Below are 6,377 nucleotides of genomic sequence, written 5' to 3'. Positions count from 1 at the left end.
GAAGCTGCAAGTTCCCTGTTGCTCTTGTGTTACTGCCAGTGATTGAAACAGTGCTGATGGGACCTGGTTGAATGCCCAGATGTCTGTGAGAGCCATTGATTCTTTAATGAGGCTTAGATCAGGCTCCAGAGGTCTGTACATAAAAGCAGCAAAGTTTTGTTAAAAAAAAAAAAAAAAAAAAAAAATCAGTACTCTGAATTTATGGGCATTATAAACACAGAATTGGGTTGGTGATTGGAAGTGTCATTTATAATATAATGCTGCTGATGGTTAAAGGAAATGTAAATAAATCCTTAATCATGTTGTGCATCCTTGTAATGCCTGTCTGCCAGAACTACAAACAAACAATAGCAGCATATAGGTGTTGGGAAAATAAACTGCCTGATTAGCTAATCTCATCTAACCAAGGCTTAATGATAAACTGAATTGTATGTATTCTGTCATTTGTTGCTATAAATATGATTGTTTCAAGGTCAGAATTTTTATTCCTTTAACTTCATGAAAATGCACGCTTCAAAGAAATTAAAGTTGGTTTATGTTACAGATTGCAGGAAATACCAAAGTTCATTGCTTAGAGGCATTAAAAATATAAGACATATCAGTTTTGGGTGAAATTCTTGCATTATTGGTTGGGTCTGGCTATTAATACAACAAATCTTGCTTTTCTTTTTCAAATATTTTTACTCAGATTCAAATCTCCACCTTTCCAAAAGATTCAATACACTTAGAAATCTCCATCTCAGTGTGCACATTTACATTTGCAAATATACAAATGCCTATTTGCACGTTCAATTTGTCAAAACCCTTCTCCCATTTCTATTAACATATATATATTTTTAGTGCTTCAGGTCTCTTCCCTCCTCTCCCTGGGACCAAGCACAGTGCAGCTGAGCAGAATTCTCCATTTGTGGTGGGATGGATGCTTCCTCAGGGCTGCATTTTGATGCACTTACTCATCTCACTCGAATATCCCTTTATTCCACCAGCAGTCCAGTGGGGTAATGGACACAGCAATCACCTATTTGCATTTACAGCTCTTAACAGATGGGAAGAAGTGTGAGTAACTCTTCATAAAGGGGAGGAGGAATGGCTGCAGGTCAGCCCAGGAGTGTGGCAGGGTGGCATTGCCAGAGGCTGGGAATAACTTTGATTTTTTTTCCCACCACCAGGGCTATGTATCCTTCCACTGGCAGACATATGGGAAGCCCCTAATGAGGCTTACATTATTGCTGCTTAATATGCAAGTTGTTTCAAAGCAAGTGAAACTTGCACTGGTAATGAACACTTAAGCAAAACACATTTTTCTTCACTGGCCCATTACTATCCAGAGATTGTTAATATCTGCTAAATGATTTTTCTCTCAAAGATAATGCCCAGAGAAGCTGTTGCTGCCTCCTCCCATGCAAACATTATGTCAGGTTTTCTAAAAGTAGGAGGTTGGCTTTACAACCACAGTCTGAAAGCAAAATACAAAGTCTGGCAACCTTTCCTCTGATGCCTGCAGGGAATGCCCAGGTTATGTTTTTGAGGTTTTCTCCAAAGTCATCAGAGCAAAACAGTTGTGTTGTGTTTTGTTTGTTTTGATGGTTAAAATTATCAGTTAATTAAACGCTTCCAGCAGGTAACACTTTTATAAAGATGCCAAGCAAACAGGAGCCGTGCTGTGGCCACCAGTGAGTGACCAGCCAGAGCCCAGAGAGGGAGCACACACCCACAGCAACAGAGAGCTTTTGGCACTCTCAGCAGCATCACTTGCCCACAGCAGGCTGCAGCAAATCCTCCCTGAATGCTCAAGGAGGGAGCTGGAACCCTCTGCACATCTGCAAGGAGGAGCAGTGACACTGTGGAGGCACCCACTGCATGGGGCAGAGGAAAACGCCAGCTGGGAGCAGGGGAACTGCAGGAATTGCATCATGTGTGTACAGTTTGCCTCCCTGGGTTCAAGGCTGGTTAAATACAGACTGCTCTTTGCCCCAAGAACAGCATTTCCTTGGCTCAGAGCTGGCTCTGCTTGCAGCCCTGCAAAAACCAGAGGAGAGGCAGATGAGCTTAGGGACCTGCTTTGCAGAAGATGTCTTTGCTTCTTGCCAGCCCATCCCAGCCAAAAAACCACTCCTTCTCCTTCTCCTTCTCCTTCTCCTTCTCCTTCTCCTTCTCCTTCTCCTTCTCCTTCTCCTTCTCCTTCTCCTTCTCCTTCTCCTTCTCCTTCTCCTTCTCCTTCTCCTTCTCCTTCTCCTTCTCCTTCTCCTTCTCCTTCTCCTTCTCCTTCTCCTTCTCCTTCTCCTTCTCCTTCTCCTTCTCCTTCTCCTTCTCCTTCTCTTCTCCTTCTCTGTCTCTTCTCCCTCTTCTCCTACACTCTCTCCTTCTCCTTCTCCTTCTCCTTCTCCTTCTCTTCTCCTTCTCCTTCTCCTTCTCCTTCTCCTTCTCCTTCTCCTTCTCCTTCTCCTTCTCCTTCTCCTTCTCCTTCTCCTTCTCCTTCTCCTTCTCCTTCTCCTTCTCCTTCTCCTTCTTTCTCTTCCTTTCTAGTTAGGACCTATCTCCTTCCCTTCTCCTCCCCAAGATCCCCATGGCTGTTTCTCATCCAGTGCCAACAAGTCCTTTCTACCTGAAAAAAATTACTCATGTTGCTGCTCTGCCTCCAGATACAGAGTTTGTATTCCCAATTTCTTTAATAATCTAGACAGTTAAATTAGAATAATATTAAGGGGCAGTTTAGCAAGGATGAAAAGCAAACAGTGCTGCCAACTTCAATAGAAAAATATATTGAATCAGGTTTTCATGAATTACACAGTAATCTTAAAAATCACAGTTAAAATGGCTAAATTGGTCCCTTTTTCATTTTGTGTTCTGATTTCTGGGTCTTTAGGGTATAACCATAAAGTCTGGAAAATTACAGTTAATAAAGATTAAGAGAGGAGTTTCTCATGTCATTGCACGCTCCTGGCAGCCAAGGCTGGAGAACACTCAGAAATCATAAGACTCAAGATAAAAATCATGTGAGTTGGCAATACTGCTCCAAGACTCCCCAGAGACTCTGCACCTTCTTCAGGGAGAATAACTGCTCTTTTAACACTGTGCCATTGCAGAATTAAGCAGGGGAGAGGATCAGATGGAATGATGGGGAGGGAGTTTGGCAGGGGCTCGTGGCTGGAGGAGGCTGACTCATGGCTCTGGTGCAGGTCCTGTCATGCTGCTCACCCAGGGCCCCAGACATGTCTGGGATGAGATGAGGGCACGTTGTGTGTCTTGTCTTCCTTTGGAGAATCAGCAGAATTGCTGTTCCCTGGGTCAGGGGGATTAAAAGCTCCTTATCAGGAGAGCAGCACAGCAGCAGAGTCGAAATCTCTGCATGACCACAGAGCAGGAGAGCCTTGTTTTCTTCCCTCAGCAAAGGGAAAGGCCAATTTTCATCTTCATCCAGCCTAGACAATATTTCTGTTAGTTAAACTCCTGTTTGTGACCACAGAGTCATACTTAGTCTGTCAGAACCTATTGATTTCCAAGTGTCAAAATTTTATTGCAATATTTTAAGTACATGATAGCTGTCTGAAAAGGACTTTCAAGGCTCCATTTCCTGCTTGATCTGTGAATGATTTACAAACTGCTGCTGGTTTCTGAGCTCACCAGTAGTTTCTGGTCCGTGTAGTTATTTGGAAATGTGTATAATTCAAGCAAATCATTGACAGCACATGAGGTTTTCCTGTACAAAGGGAGATGTTCTAGAGCACAGAGGTGCTACCTGAGTGACAAACAAGCACTGAAAGGCTGGAAAAGCTCAGCTTTAATGTCCTATATGTACAACCTTTTAGGGCACTTGGTTATTTACTATTTGTGGAGTATAATCAGCCACCTTGGTTTTGACTTTGTAATGTGATGGTTACAGCAGGAAATGATGTGAAGGGAAGAGCAGATGGAGAGTCTGACACCAGCTGCCAGAAAATCCTGACTCTTGATCCTTGGGGTCCCAGACTGGTGTTCCCCATAATTACAACAGGCTTTGGTCAGGATTGTGGAGGGAGTTTTGCCTGCCATGAGCTCCCCATGGGTGAGGAGATCCTCCCAAGTGTTCTCAGTCAGCTCAGCTTGACAAGCTATGGTCCCAGAGTTGGTAGATGGGGAAAATGTAGGGAAGGTGCCCAAGGTCACTCCAAACTGAGTCCCCCTGAGTCCTTCATCTCACTTGGAGAGAGGTCACTGAGACTCATGTGCTTGCTTCAAATACACCTTAAACAAATGTGTGGAGCAGGATTTAATTTTTTTTACTTTGTGGCTGTAGTGCTAGAAAGATAAAGGCAACAGCTGTAAACACCTGGAGATGTTTACATGGAGATGTTGGGGATGGGTGGTGGAAGACACATTGGTACCTGTTAGAGACCAGCCTTGGAAACAGAGCTCTAATTCTCCTTTCATTGATATTTAGGGATAACCCCATGGCAACTGAGAGGAAAGCAGAGTGAGAAATGCCTTCCCACCCAAAAGAAGGTGTTTCTTGGCAGGTGCATTCTGGCTGTGGCCTGTAGGTTGCAGCAGTGTATGCTTTTCATTAGGACATGCCACTTCATCTTTTGTTTTCCTGAAGTGGGATTCCCCAAGGAGAGAAACCAAATCATATTTGGTCATATCACTCATAAAAAAAAAAATAAATTAGAAAGACCAGCCTTGATCTTGCTGGTGTGACAAAAGGATGTTGTTTCTTCAGCTATTTGCTGTGTGGGTGTGAGCTGTGCTGAGCCTTTGGGCCAAGTGAATCAGCACCATGGAGTCCAGCAGCACAGGAGAGCCATCCCAGAGTGGGGGGAAAACAGTGGGAAAGACAAGGACACACGTGAGAAATGCTGGGAAAAATGGCCCTGGAGGTCACATCCCTTCAGGTCAAATAATTTCTGTATTTTCTGTTATTTTTGGATCCAAAGATTGCTCAAATCCATGTAGTTGTCTGTTAATCCAAGGTATCATGCAAAGAGAGAAACTGCTCTACTTTTACATGATCCTATCAGAGAAATTAAAACCTTTAGCAGATGGCACTGATGTAACTCTGCTGCAAAGACAGGAATAAACATCAACCTCATATGTCAAGTTCATTCACTTTGTTGATTACTCACAAAATATTCTTTTATTTTTTTTACTTTTTGACTGTAGTGCTAAAAAGATAAAGAGAATACTTGTAAGAATAACAGCTAGTAGGCAAGAGAAATAGTACAAACCAAAACTGTGTGCATGTTAAAATGACAAAATGTTCTGTTTTGCACCAAGGAATGCTGAGAGGAATCCAGCATTTTGTAAAGCTGGTCATAAACATATAAGAATATATGAATGCCAATGGAAATTATTGACTGAACAATCTCCTTTTTGGTGGGAAATGTTTTATCAATATTTATGCTGCTCTGCTTGAAATACTGAAGGCAGAATGGAAAAAAACAGTCAAAACTCTGAAAAATTTAGAGCATGTTCTGAAACTGGCTGAAAACCAGGAGTCATCATGTGATTTTTTTTTAAAGAAAAGGCAGTCTCTGTTACTTCAGATTCATTTGGCTTAAGGCCAGAAAGGACCTTTAGATCATTTACTCTGTTTAATGAAGGCCAGTTACCCCTATATTTAGCCTGAAAACTTATATTTGATTAACTTTTCTTGTTTTTCCAGTAATGAAAATAGCATCTAGTTCTGACTTCCATAGACTGAGAACTGCAGAGCCCAAAATTTCCTCTGTATTTTCTACAAACAATTTATAACTTTCCCCATTCAAATGTGCTTTGATTGCTCCCTTAAAATTGTCTTCACCTTTCAGACCTTGCTTCTTGTCATGCTTTGCTGCTTTAGATAAAGGGTCCTCCATTTTTTCCCTCCTTTTGTGTACAAACACACTGCAATCACCTTTCCATTGTTTTGCTGCTTAACCAGATTGATTGAAACCCATAAAAAGTACATGACATTTTACTAAATTACTTTAGACTCGTTCCCTGCTCAAGTTTTCAGCAGCCTTAAAAAATGCAAGTGCTAAAACAGGACAGTTTTGCTGGTGCTGTGTGCAGAGGTAAGAATCCACCCCCAATTCTCTTCTTTTAGAATATCCAAAGGTCAAATTTGCTTATTTGCCTTCTTTTTTTTTCTCTTTTCTAGAATGAGGGCTCACATTCAGTTGCTTAATTCTCTCCCAACACTCTTCTTAGTGTTCTTAGTCCTCCTTGCTGCCTGTGTGACAACCTACATTCCTCCCTGGTTGAATTAAACCTCATTTTCAGTGCCCAAAACTGATAAATAATGCATGTTGATCTCCATGATTAACCCCTTATTTGCTGATGTGGTTCAGCCTGTGGTTGCCTTCTCATGCTGCACACAACCTTTCTTCTACAGATGTTTCATGATGGTTTTATAACCA

The sequence above is a fragment of the Oenanthe melanoleuca genome, chromosome 14, assembly GCF_029582105.1.
Source record: "Oenanthe melanoleuca isolate GR-GAL-2019-014 chromosome 14, OMel1.0, whole genome shotgun sequence".
Classification (NCBI taxonomy): Eukaryota; Metazoa; Chordata; class Aves; order Passeriformes; family Muscicapidae; genus Oenanthe; species Oenanthe melanoleuca.
This window is presented reverse-complemented; position numbering follows the sequence as displayed.